Here is a 13,997-nt window from a genome sequence, read left to right as displayed (position 1 = left end):
TCCGTATTTAAAATTAGTGGTTATGCAGAAGGGTATCGGACAAAGTATGATTCATGCACATTACAGGATGGTGCACTTACATGGTGGAAAAACTATGTAAAAGCTGTAGGGGGCGATGAAGCATATGATACTCCTTGGGAGGAATTGAAAAATATGCTAATCAACGAATACTGCCCAAGGAACGAGGTTAGGAAGATGGAAACCGAGTTACGAAATCTGAAAGTTGTCAGAACGGAACTTACCAATTATAACAGGCGATTCATGGAATTAGCCTTGTTATGTCCTGAATTGGTACCAACGGAAGAGCGAAATATTGAATTATACAAAGATGGTCTGCCAAAGAACATCAAGACCAATGTTACAGCATCCAAACCCAAGACAATTCATGAAGCTATCACCATGGCAAATGAGCTAATGGATCAGATCATCCTGGATAAGATCGCATCAAATACCGATGCCAAGGTATCAGATAATAAAAGAAAGTGGGATGGAAACCGTGATCGAGGTCACCAGCAACAATCTCTCAAGAAACAGGAAACCACGCAAGGTGCGGGTAGTGGTTCAAGCTCGGGTTACAAAGGGCGTAATCCCTTATGTAACAGATGCCACAAACATCACACTGGTTTTTGTAATGTGGTGTGCAACAAATGTAATCGAAGGGGTCATCTTGCTGAAGATTATTGGGTTCCTGTTATAAATACAAATGGCACCAAGACTCCTTCCACCAATGCAAATAGAACTGCCCTGGGTACTGTTACTTGTTACGCGTGTAGGAAACAGGGTCATATTAAGAGCCAGTGCCCCAATCCATAGAAGAATAACGGACCTGCACGGGGAAGAGCATTTGTTATTAATGCTAGAGTGGCATGTGAAGACCCGGAGCTTGTTACGGGTACATTTACCATTAATGACTTATCAGCATCTATTATATTTGATACTGGTGCCGATAGAAGTTACATGTGTAGAGACTTTTACGCTAAATTGAATTGTTCGTCATTACCTCTAGATGCTAATTACATGATTAAGGTAGCTAATGGTAAACTAATTAAAGCCAATAAAATTTGCCGTGATTGTAAAATAAAGTTAGCCAGAGAAACATTTAAAATTGATTTGATACCCGTAGAATTAGGAAGTTTTGATGTAATAGTCGGCATGGACTGGATGTCCAAAATAGGAGCTGAGGTTGTGTGTGCCAAGAAGGCAATTCGCATTCCTCGTAAGGATAAAACGGCAGTAATGATATATGGAGAGAAGGGTAACTCAAAGCTAAAACTCATTAGCTGCTTGAAAGTCCAAAAGTGCTTGAAGAAAGGGTGCTATGCTATCCTAGCACATGTTAATAAAGTCGAAACAAAGGAAAAAGAGAAGAGCACCAACGATGTGCCTGTGGCAAGAGCTTTTCCTGAAGTCTTTCTGGAAGAGTTGCTGGGATTACCTCCATTTAGATCTGTAGAATTTCAAATAGATCTAGTACTAGGAGCTGCAACAGTGGCTCGTGCTCCATACAGACTTGCACCGTCTGAGATGAAAGAGTTACAAAGCCAGTTACAAGAATTACTGGATCGTAGATTCATTCGACTGAGTACTTCCCCGTGGGAAGCTCCAATTTTATTCATTAAGAAGAAAGATGGATCCTTCCGAATGTGTATAGATTACCGCGAATTAAACAAGTTAACTATCAAGAATTGGTACCCATTACCGAGAATTGATGACTTGTTTTATCAGCTGCAAGGATCACGTGTTTACTCCAAAATTGATCTAAGATTAGGATATCATCAGTTGCGTGTCAAAGAAGAAGATATTCCAAAAACCGCATTTCAGACACGCTACGGTCATTATGAATTTTTAGTCATGCCGTTCGGGCTGACAAACGCACCAGCTGTATTCATGGATCTCATGAATCGGGTATGCAGTTCGTATTTGGATAAGTTTGTTATCGTCTTTATTGATGATATTCTTATTTATTCCAAAAATGAACAAGAACATGAGCAACATTTAAGGTTGGTGCTGGAACTGTTGAAGAAAGAACAGTTATACGCAAAGTTTTCTAAGTGCGCCTTTTGGTTAAAGGAAGTACAATTCCTTGGTCACATCGTGAGCAGTCAAGGAATTCAGGTCGATCCTGCAAAGGTTGAAGCCATTGAAAAATGGGAAACCCCAAAGACTCCGACGCAAATACGCCAATTTTTGGGTCTTGCTGGCTATTACAGAAGGTTTATTCAAGATTTTTCCCGGATATCCAAACCATTGACAGCATTAACACATAAAGGGAAGAAGCACGAATGGACTTCTGAGCAAGAAGCTGCATTTCAATTATTGAAGAAGAAGTTGACTACATCGCCTATTCTATCATTACCTGAAGGAAACGATGATTTTGTAATTTATTGTTGAAGCGACCCATCCTAATCCATCCGGACGAAGTCCATATCGATTATAAACGATTCACAACAGTTGATTACATCGCGAGGTACTTGACCTCTATATGATACATTTTACAAACATTGCATTCGTTTTTAAAATGACAATTTTTCATTACATCGAAAGTTGACGGCATGCATACCATTTCATAATATATCTAACTATAATTGACTTAATAATAATCTTGATGAACTCAATGACTCGAATGCAACGTCTTTTGAAATATGTCATGTGTAACATCCCGTGATTTTTCCGTTAAATTTAATTTTAACACCGTCTTTTTTTTTTAAAACATAATCTTTCGTATTTAAATTAATAGTTTCCGTGAGTAACGTTCATTATATTCCCGTTATTTAATTATAACATCTCTCGTTTACTCGAGCGTTTTAAAATATTCGCTCGGTTAATTCCCGCACCCGCTTTGAAACTTGAGGGACCGAAGTTGTCAAGTGGGCAAACTAGTTGACTAGGTCAACTAGTCAACCCACCATTCTCATCCATTCATTTCCATCCATCTTCACCTCCTTTTTCTCTCTAGCTCATGAACTCCATTTCTCCCAACTTCACTAAATCATCATCTAAATCCAATCTTGGAAGCTCACAACAAATCCGACTACATATTCTTGATCCTCTCATCATTCTCTACGATTTGATACTAACCACACCGATTTTGGGTAACATTTCTAAAACTCTAGATTTCTCTAAATTCGTGTTTTTGACTTGAAATGTTGTTAATTAGTGTCTATGGCTCATTGTGATGTCGTGTATGTAATTTGTATGCTCGATTCGTTGTTTTTGGTGTAACTAGTTCAATATGAAAATTTCTTGCTAAATCCTTGATTTTGGATGATCAAATGTTGTTAGATTGTTAAAGTGCATGTTTTAAAAGTGTTACTAGTATCATTAGCTTCGTTTTGATGTATAGGTTGATTAAGGAAACTCCAAGAACATGATTAATGATTTTGTGAACTTGGATTAGGGTTTGATGAGCTTTACATGAACTTTTGATGCGTCAAATGCTATGAGATATTGTTGTTAAGTGTTTTGTTGCAATGTGTGTTTGATTACCTTCGAAACGGCATAACATACATGTAAATTGGTTGCCCGAATCATAAAATGCGTTTTTGGAACTTGAACTTTGATTATGAATGTTTAATTACGGTTTTTGGTTGTTGTAAGTGGAAGTTTGATTGATGAAATGTGCTTAGTTGTATTCCTCGTCAAAATACCTTTCCAACGATATATGATAGGCATTATAAGTGTTTGCGGGTCAATTGTTGTGTTAGAATTGATTTTGGCTCGTGCATACTTGGGGAAAACAGAAACAGACCTGCACAGATGGTGGCGCGGCGCGCCCCATCCCCGCGCGGCGCGCGGATTGGCCTGGCCAGATTCTGCTTTGTTTGGCGCATTTCACGCGAAATGTTTGACTAGCTATCGACCTCCGATTCACATGAAACTTGTTTTAATATACTTGTATATGAATATTTAGCATAGAAAAATAGTTCGGGACCCGACCCGAACGCGTTGAATTTTTCGTTGACTTTGACCAAGTTTGACTTTTAGTCAAACTTAACCAAATTTTTTACAATCATTCTAACATGCTTTTATACTTGTTTCTTGTATGAAACTTGACAACGTGATTCACATGCTATACTTAATCGAGTCGTAACGAGCCATAGGACTAATTGAACACATTTCACCCGACCTTGTGTCGTAACCGGTTAATTGATATAACTTACTTGTTTAGGTCAAGGCTAAGCAACTTTCATGCACACGTTTACTTGTTGAAGTACCTTTATACTCGTGCACTCGAGGTGAGATCATAGTCCCACCTTTTCAACAACTTTTATACTTTTAAATCGTGGGCTGAGAAAACATATACTTTGTTACATCTTGTACTACTTACTTTTATGTTTTGAACACAAGTGTGAAAACAAACATTCCACGTGCGAGTTAGAACAAAAATGCCTCAATTCGATTATCATTAGTTACACTTGCAGGGTGTAAGCGAGAACTTATATTGTGTGGCCATACGGGTTTAACAAACCCTCATTCGGACGGTTCGCTACCGTTATGCGGATGAAATATATTTTTGTGTTTTAGTGTGGGTTCTAGCACTGTGTGATGGGGTAACGTTGGTTAAGTCTTGATAATTGAGTGCTCGCGTATAACAACACTTTTGGAATGCAAATGATTTGGATAATCTACGTTATGGGAATACAAAATCTTGTGGTTCAAAAACAACGTTTAATACTTACTAAACCTATGATTTCACCAACGTTTTCGTTGACAGATTTCTATGTTTTTCTCAGGTCTTGCACGATATGTGATACATGCTTCCGCTCACTATTTGATACTTGCATCCGATGTCGAGTATACATGCATTTCATGGAGCGTCTTTTGACTCTACTTTAAACCGTGTCGCCTAGATTTCAATCGTACTTATAACGTTGTAACTTAACTTTTGGTTGAACAATTCTTGTAAACTTTGAAACAATCCTTATTTTGAAATGAAGGCGACATATTTTGGTCAAACGTTATCTTAAAGACTTATAATCAGGTAATGGGACCCACGTAGCCGACGCCGTCACTTGACGATTTGTCGGGGTCGCTACAAGTGGTATCAGAGCCTTGGTTGTAGGGATTTAGAGTTCATTTGTGTCCACCCCGAGTCATAGGGTACATAGGTGAATCTAGACTACAACCGGCATATAGACTGAAGTAGGAATTACTTGACTATTTGTGCATTTATACTCGAACTCTTCTATCATATCTAACTCGTATTCGATCTTGATCTTACGTTAATAAATTTTGTTGACGCGCCACCTTGACTTTATGAAGTAATGTTAAATGCACATGAGAATCAGGGTAATATAATTTCCGGGATTATATTACGGTGATTCACATGGACGTTCCGACATTATGACATAAAGAATTTAAGGCGAGTCAAGGATAATTTTCTCTTATTCTTTATTCCATATCGCGGTTAGTATTATTTAGAATACTAACCAACGATATTTTTGTGTCATGAAGGAACAATGGCTCGTCGACGCGCTCCTCCCGAAACTCCCGAACAAGCCCTCCAACGTATGATAGCCACCGCCATAGGTGCGGCTATGGCTAGTATCTCCTCCGACATCAATAACAACCACAACCACAACAACCATGGAACCGGTAATTCAAACGAGGGTTGCTCCTACAAAACTTTCATGGGGTGCAAACCTCACACCTTCGATGGGACCGGAGGACCGGTTGTGCTCACCCGATGGTTTGAGCAAACAGAAGCCGTTTTTAGCATAAGCGGTTGTCGGGACCAAGAAAAAGTCAAATATTCCACCCACACTTTTGCCGGTATCGCCCTCACATGGTGGAATACGTATGTGCTGTCGGTGGGTATCGATGAAGCTCACACTCTCTCATGGGCCGACTTAAGGAAAAAGATGATCACCGAATACTTCCCGCGCGAAGAGACCCGTAAGCTCGAACACGAACTAAGAACTTTAAAAGCGGTCGGGAATGACCTAAAGGCATATAATCAACGATTTTCTGAGCTATCCTTGATGTGTCCAAACCTCGTGACCCCCGAACCTCTAAGGGTTGAACTTTACATGGATGGTCTTCCCAAGAGCATCAAACAAGGAGTAATGTCATCCAAACCCAGTAATCACCAAGAGGCCCTGAATATGGCCCGTCAATTGATCGAAACGGTAGACGAGATTGAAGTGCCGGCACCTAAAGCCGAGGATGAGTCGGGTGACAACAAAAGAAAATGGGAAGCCCCCCAATCGAGTAACTACAACAACAACTTTTCCAAGGAACCTCTCACCCCCGTCGGCAAGAAAAGTTATGCCGGGACACGACCTTTTTGCAACAAATGCCACAAGCATCATTTTGATGAATGTGGCAAGCTAATTTGCCATCGGTGCCACGGTAGTGGTCATATTGCCAAGTATTGTGGAAGTACCGCCCCCGTCACTCAAAAGGGGCCCGACGCACCAAAGCCGAGTATTTGCTACAAATGTGGCCAATCGGGTCATTTTAGGAATGAATGCCTAAAGAATAAAGCAAAAACCAACGCGCGCCGTCGAACTTACAACATCGACACCTAGGATGCCCGAGACGATGATGGACTAGTCACGGGTACGTTTCTTCACAACAAACCGTATATTTCATACTTGTTCGATTCGATTACCGCTAGACGTTTTACAACCAATACTTTGACTTGTACTCATTACCTTCCATCTTTTCCCCTAGATACTATTTAGGCGATTTAAGTGACCAACGGAAAAATATTGTGTGCCTATAAATTTTATTGGAGGATATACATTAAGACTTTTGACTTGACACCTATAGAACTAGGGAGCTCGGAACATATTCGTTAAAAAAAAAAAAAAAAAAAAAAAAAAAAAAATGTTTCCCCATCGTCTTGTATAGATTATTGTGAACTGAGTAATTTTCGGTTGGAAACCGATACCCTCTCCCTCGCATCCATGACCTCATGATTTCTTGCATGAATCCCGTGTGTATTCCAAAACGACCTCCGTTCCGGTTATCATCAATTGGGGGTTAAGGGAGACAATGTCTCCTGAGTCTTTTCCGAACTCGCAACGTTAGTTGTAAATCTCTCTTAGTACCATTCAATTTATCCAAAGCTCGTCCGTATCCATAAACCTCCTAAACCACGTATGCAAACTTATCTAGACAAATCTGTTATCGTATTTATAGATGACATCTTAACTTATTCAAGTAAAGAAGGAAAACGAACAACATCATCATCTTACGCTCGAACTTTAGAGAAAAGAGCAACTCTATACCAAATTCTCCAAGTGAGAATTTCTGTTGAACGAAGTCCAATTTTCTAGACCATAATGTTAATGATCAAGGCATTTCAATCAATCTCAAAATCAAGCCACATGTAATCAGGAAACTCTCCCCACTCAGACTTGTATTCGTAAAATCTTAGACCTCGTCTGTTATTACCGAAAATTCATTTCTGACTTTTCTCGTGTTACACGACTTTAATCTCTCCGCGATCGAACCTTGAGCGTGATTCTTCACACCAACATTTCTAGTTAAATTCGTTATTTTGCACGGAGAAGTCGAATACTAAATTGTGGATCCGATCAATTTTCTCGTCATCACGTACCACACTACATACCCCTGATATTTCACCATTACCGTCTGATATTACTGGAATTTAAGATAACACACAATCCAACGATACTTCACTCTTCTTTGACTTAACGCCCTTGTGTTTCTGATAATCGGCCAACTATTATGCAACCCCGAACTATACAACTACGTGTACTATCTCGTTTCTCTTTCAGACTTCAACTTTTGACAACTAGAGGCACGTTATGGCAACCTCGAGATGTAAGCTCATCCTATTCAAAGTCCTCATTTCACTCCTATCCTCATCGCTCGCATTTCCGTTTAAGGAAACTCCTTGTAACATTTCTCCATGGATAGATAAACTCCTCATATTACATTAGTATTCGCCACGAGGGTGAATAGTCCTAACGAACATTTTTCGAACCCTAACTGACTTGTTCAAACATATCTTAAGAGATTCTATTCCAACACGGTGTATCTTCGTCATTTATCCTGTATCGAAATACTCGTTTCACTTCTAGCGTTACAAGAGACCTTGGGAACCCGCTTAGACACATGTACCGTGTATCTCTCACAAACCGAAGAACCGAGCAAACGAACGATTTACATCCTGGAAGGACATGTTTCAAACTCGCATTATCGCTTTTAGTTGATCCCTCATACTACGATAGTTACCGTTCTTGTACTAACGCCGCACTTCCGAAACCCTATATGACCGCAAATGTCATACCCCTATTCGTTGGACCAACGCATGTGGCAAACAAACACCGAAATCTGAACTACATCAGGAAACAACAATTGAGATCATTCAAGTCCGAGAAGGGCTCGAGACGACCCGTAGTCGCCAAAAGAGTTATACCAAACTTAGATGAAAACCTCACAAAATCCCAGTGTGTAACCGCAAAATATTGAGAAACCGCACCTTGGAAAGGTGTAATCCATTTTGGGAAATCGAGGAGGGTTATATTCGCAATATTTAACCTTTTGAAACTTTGGGGCGTATTGGAACCGCTCCCTACCGTTTAGAACTGCCGACTCAATTAAGTTTCCGTTTATCCTACATTTCGTGTAACAAACTTAGAAACGTGTCATGCGGAACAGGAATGTGCAATCCTTTTAGATGCACCAACTATTGATGACAAACTCCTCTTCATGGAAAACTGATTGAAATCATGGATCGTGAAATCGAACTTCAATACAACGTAACACCCCGACTATCCGGATTCGTGGAATGTCCAAGAAAGTACCTTCACTCATTCGTAGAGTTACTACTCTAAGTCTCGAGTAAGAGATATCGACTACAACTTCCAACTAAATTTCGGGACGAAATTTCTTTTGAGGTGTGGATAATGTAACATCCCGTGATTTTTCCGTTAAATTTAATTTTAACACCGTCTTTTTTTTTAAAACATAATCTTTCGTATTTAAATTAATAGTTTCCGTGAGTAACGTTCATTATATTCCCGTTATTTAATTATAACATCTCTCGTTTACTCGAGCGTTTTAAAATATTCGCTCGGTTAATTCCCACACCCGCTTTGAAACTTGAGGGACCGAAGTTGTCAAGTGGGCAAACTAGTTGACTAGGTCAACTAGTCAACCCACCATTCTCATCCATTCATTTCCATCCATCTTCACCTCCTTTTTCTCTCTAGCTCATGAACTCCATTTCTCCCAACTTCACTAAATCATCATCTAAATCCAATCTTGGAAGCTCACAACAAATCCGACTACATATTCTTGATCCTCTCATCATTCTCTACGATTTGATACTAACCACACCGATTTTGGGTAACATTTCTAAAACTCTAGATTTCTCTAAATTCGTGTTTTTGACTTGAAATGTTGTTAATTAGTGTCTATGGCTCATTGTGATGTCGTGTATGTAATTTGTATGCTCGATTCGTTGTTTTTGGTGTAACTAGTTCAATATGAAAATTTCTTGCTAAATCCTTGATTTTGGATGATCAAATGTTGTTAGATTGTTAAAGTGCATGTTTTAAAAGTGTTACTAGTATCATTAGCTTCGTTTTGATGTATAGGTTGATTAAGGAAACTCCAAGAACATGATTAATGATTTTGTGAACTTGGATTAGGGTTTGATGAGCTTTACATGAACTTTTGATGCGTCAAATGCTATGAGATATTGTTGTTAAGTGTTTTGTTGCAATGTGTGTTTGATTACCTTCGAAACGGCATAACATACATGTAAATTGGTTGCCCGAATCATAAAATGCGTTTTTGGAACTTGAACTTTGATTATGAATGTTTAATTACGGTTTTTGGTTGTTGTAAGTGGAAGTTTGATTGATGAAATGTGCTTAGTTGTATTCCTCGTCAAAATACCTTTCCAACGATATATGATAGGCATTATAAGTGTTTGCGGGTCAATTGTTGTGTTAGAATTGATTTTGGCTCGTGCATACTTGGGGAAAACAGAAACAGACCTGCACAGATGGTGGCGCGGCGCGCCCCATCCCCGCGCGGCGCGCGGATTGGCCTGGCCAGATTCTGCTTTGTTTGGCGCATTTCACGCGAAATGTTTGACTAGCTATCGACCTCCGATTCACATGAAACTTGTTTTAATATACTTGTATATGAATATTTAGCATAGAAAATTAGTTCGGGACCCGACCCGAACGCGTTGACTTTTTCGTTGACTTTGACCAAGTTTGACTTTTAGTCAAACTTAACCAAACTTTTATACAATCATTCTAACATGCTTTTATACTTGTTTCTTGTATGAAACTTGACAACGTGATTCACATGCTATACTTAATCGAGTCGTAACGAGCCATAGGACTAATTGAACACATTTCACCCGACCTTGTGTCGTAACCGGTTAATTGATATAACTTACTTGTTTAGGTCAAGGCTAAGCAACTTTCATGCACACGTTTACTTGTTGAAGTACCTTTATACTCGTGCACTCGAGGTGAGATCATAGTCCCACCTTTTCAACAACTTTTATACTTTTAAATCGTGGGCTGAGAAAACATATACTTTGTTACATCTTGTACTACTTACTTTTATGTTTTGAACACAAGTGTGAAAACAAACATTCCACGTGCGAGTTAGAACAAAAATGCCTCAATTCGATTATCATTAGTTACACTTGCAGGGTGTAAGCGAGAACTTATATTGTGTGGCCATACGGGTTTAACAAACCCTCATTCGGACGGTTCGCTACCGTTATGCGGATGAAATATATTTTTGTGTTTTAGTGTGGGTTCTAGCACTGTGTGATGGGGTAACGTTGGTTAAGTCTTGATAATTGAGTGCTCGCGTATAACAACACTTTTGGAATGCAAATGATTTGGATAATCTACGTTATGGGAATACAAAATCTTGTGGTTCAAAAACAACGTTTAATACTTACTAAACCTATGATTTCACCAACGTTTTCGTTGACAGATTTCTATGTTTTTCTCAGGTCTTGCACGATATGTGATACATGCTTCCGCTCACTATTTGATACTTGCATCCGATGTCGAGTATACATGCATTTCATGGAGCGTCTTTTGACTCTACTTTAAACCGTGTCGCCTAGATTTCAATCGTACTTATAACGTTGTAAGTTAACTTTTGGTTGAACAATTCTTGTAAACTTTGAAACAATCCTTATTTTGAAATGAAGACGACATATTTTGGTCAAACGTTATCTTAAAGACTTATAATCAGGTAATGGGACCCACGTAGCCGACGCCGTCACTTGACGATTTGTCGGGGTCGCTACATCATGAATGACTCCAAGTAATATCTCTAAGATGAGCAAATGCACAGCGGAAGATTTCTTTCGTACCTGAGAATAAACATGCTTTAAAGTGTCAACCAAAAGGTTGGTGAGTTCATTAGTTTAACATAAATAATCATTTTCATCATTTTAATAGACCACAAGATTTTCATTTTCAGTTCTCATAAATAAACGTCCCATGCATAGAGACAAAAATATCAATCATATGGATTGAATACCTGGTAACCGACATTAACAAGATGAATATAAGAATATCCCCTATCATTCTGAGAAATCCTTCGGACATGATATAAAACAACATCGAAGTACTAAAGCATCCGGTACTTTGGATGGGGTTCGTCGGGCCCATAGATCTATCTTTAGGATTCGCGTCAATTAGTAAATTGGTTTACTAATTCTTAGGTTACCAAGCAAAAGGGGCATATTCGGCTGCGATCATTCAACCATATAATGTAGTTTCGATTACTTGTGTCTATTTCATAAAACATTTATAAAAATTGCGCATGTATTCTCAACCCAAAAATATAATGGGTAAAAAGGAAAATGAGACTCACCTAATGTATTTTCTAGTAAAAATACATATGATGACATTAGACAAACTGAACAATGCAGGGTTGGCCTCGGATTCACGAACCTATATCATTTGTATATATTTTAAAATGTATAATCGTATTCGAACAAGTTTATATATTATAACTTGAATTATATATTATACTTATTTAGTTTGCGTATAAATTTAAAATGTTTAATATCTATATATTTGGTTATATTAATATATCTCTCTAGATATATATGGTTAGTATTATATGAAAATATTCTTAATTCGTTATATATAAGTATTTATATAAATAATGTTATTATATTTGATATGTGATATATAAACTATTAATATGATTATAATGAAATGTCCCATTCTTATTGATTAAAAACGTTCCATATTAATTGATTTCGTTGCGAGGTTTTGACCTCTATATGAGACGTTTTTCAAAGACTGCATTCATTTTTAAAACAAACCATAACCTTTATTTCATAAATAAAGGTTTAAAAAGCTTTATGTAGATTATCAAATAATGATAATCTAAAATATCCTGTTTACACACGACCATTACATAATGGTTTACAATACAAATATGTTACATCAAAATCAGTTTCTTGAATGCAGTTTTTACACAATATCATACAAACATGGACTCCAAATCTTGTCCTTATTTTAGTATGCAACAGCGGAAGCTCTTAGTATTCACCTGAGAATAAACATGCTTTAAACGTCAACAAAAATGTTGGTGAGTTATAGGTTTAACCTATATATATCAAATCGTAAGAATAGACCACAAGATTTCATATTTCAATACACATCCCATACATAGAGATAAAAATCATTCATATGGTGAACACCAGGTAACCGACATTAACAAGATGCATATATAAGAATATCCCCATCATTCCGGGACACCCTTCGGATATGATATAAATTTAGAAGTACTAAAGCATCCGGTACTTTGGATGGGGTTTGTTAGGCCCAATAGATCTATCTTTAGGATTCGCGTCAATTAGGGTGTCTGTTCCCTAATTCTTAGATTACCAGACTTAATAAAAAGGGGCATATTCGATTTCGATAATTCAACCATAGAATGTAGTTTCACGTACTTGTGTCTATTTTATAAATCATTTATAAAACCTGCATGTATTCTCATCCCAAAAATATTAGATTTTAAAAGTGGGACTATAACTCACTTTCACAGATTTTTACTTCGTCGGGAAGTAAGACTTGGCCACTGGTTGATTCACGAACCTATAACAATATATACATATATATCAAAGTATGTTCAAAATATATTTACAACACTTTTAATATATTTTGATGTTTTAAGTTTATTAAGTCAGCTGTCCTCGTTAGTAACCTACAACTAGTTGTCCACAGTTAGATGTACAGAAATAAATCGATAAATATTATCTTGAATCAATCCACGACCCAGTGTATACGTATCTCAGTATTGATCACAACTCAAACTATATATATTTTGGAATCAACCTCAACCCTGTATAGCTAACTCCAACATTCACATATAGAGTGTCTATGGTTGTTCTGAAATATTTATAGATGTGTTGGCATGATAGGTCAAAATATTGTATACGTGTCTATGGTATCTCAAGATTACATAATATACAATACAAGTTGATTAAGTTATGGTTGGAATAGATTTGTTACCAATTTTCACGTAGCTAAAATGAGAAAAATTATCCAATCTTGTTTTACCCATAACTTCTTCATTTTAAATCCGTTTTGAGTGAATCAAATTGCTATGGTTTCATATTGAACTATATTTTATGAATCTAAACAGAAAAAGTATAGGTTTATAGTCGGAAAAATAAGTTACAAGTCGTTTTTGTAAAGGTAGTCATTTCAGTCGAAAGAACGACGTCTAGATGACCATTTTAGAAAACATACTTCCACTTTGAGTTTAACCATAATTTTTGGATATAGTTTCATGTTCATAATAAAAATCATTTTTCCAGAATAACAACTTTTAAATCAAAGTTTATCATAGTTTTTAATTAACTAACCCAAAACAGCCCGCGGTGTTACTACGACGGCGTAAATCCGATTTTACGGTGTTTTTCGTGTTTTCGGGTTTTAAATCATTAAGTTAGCATATCATATAGATATAGAACATGTGTTTAGTTGATTTTAAAAGTCAAGTTAGAAGGA

This window comes from Rutidosis leptorrhynchoides, chromosome 11 (genome assembly GCF_046630445.1).
Source record: "Rutidosis leptorrhynchoides isolate AG116_Rl617_1_P2 chromosome 11, CSIRO_AGI_Rlap_v1, whole genome shotgun sequence".
NCBI lineage: Eukaryota > Viridiplantae > Streptophyta > Magnoliopsida > Asterales > Asteraceae > Rutidosis > Rutidosis leptorrhynchoides.
Note: the sequence above shows the minus strand (reverse complement) of the source record.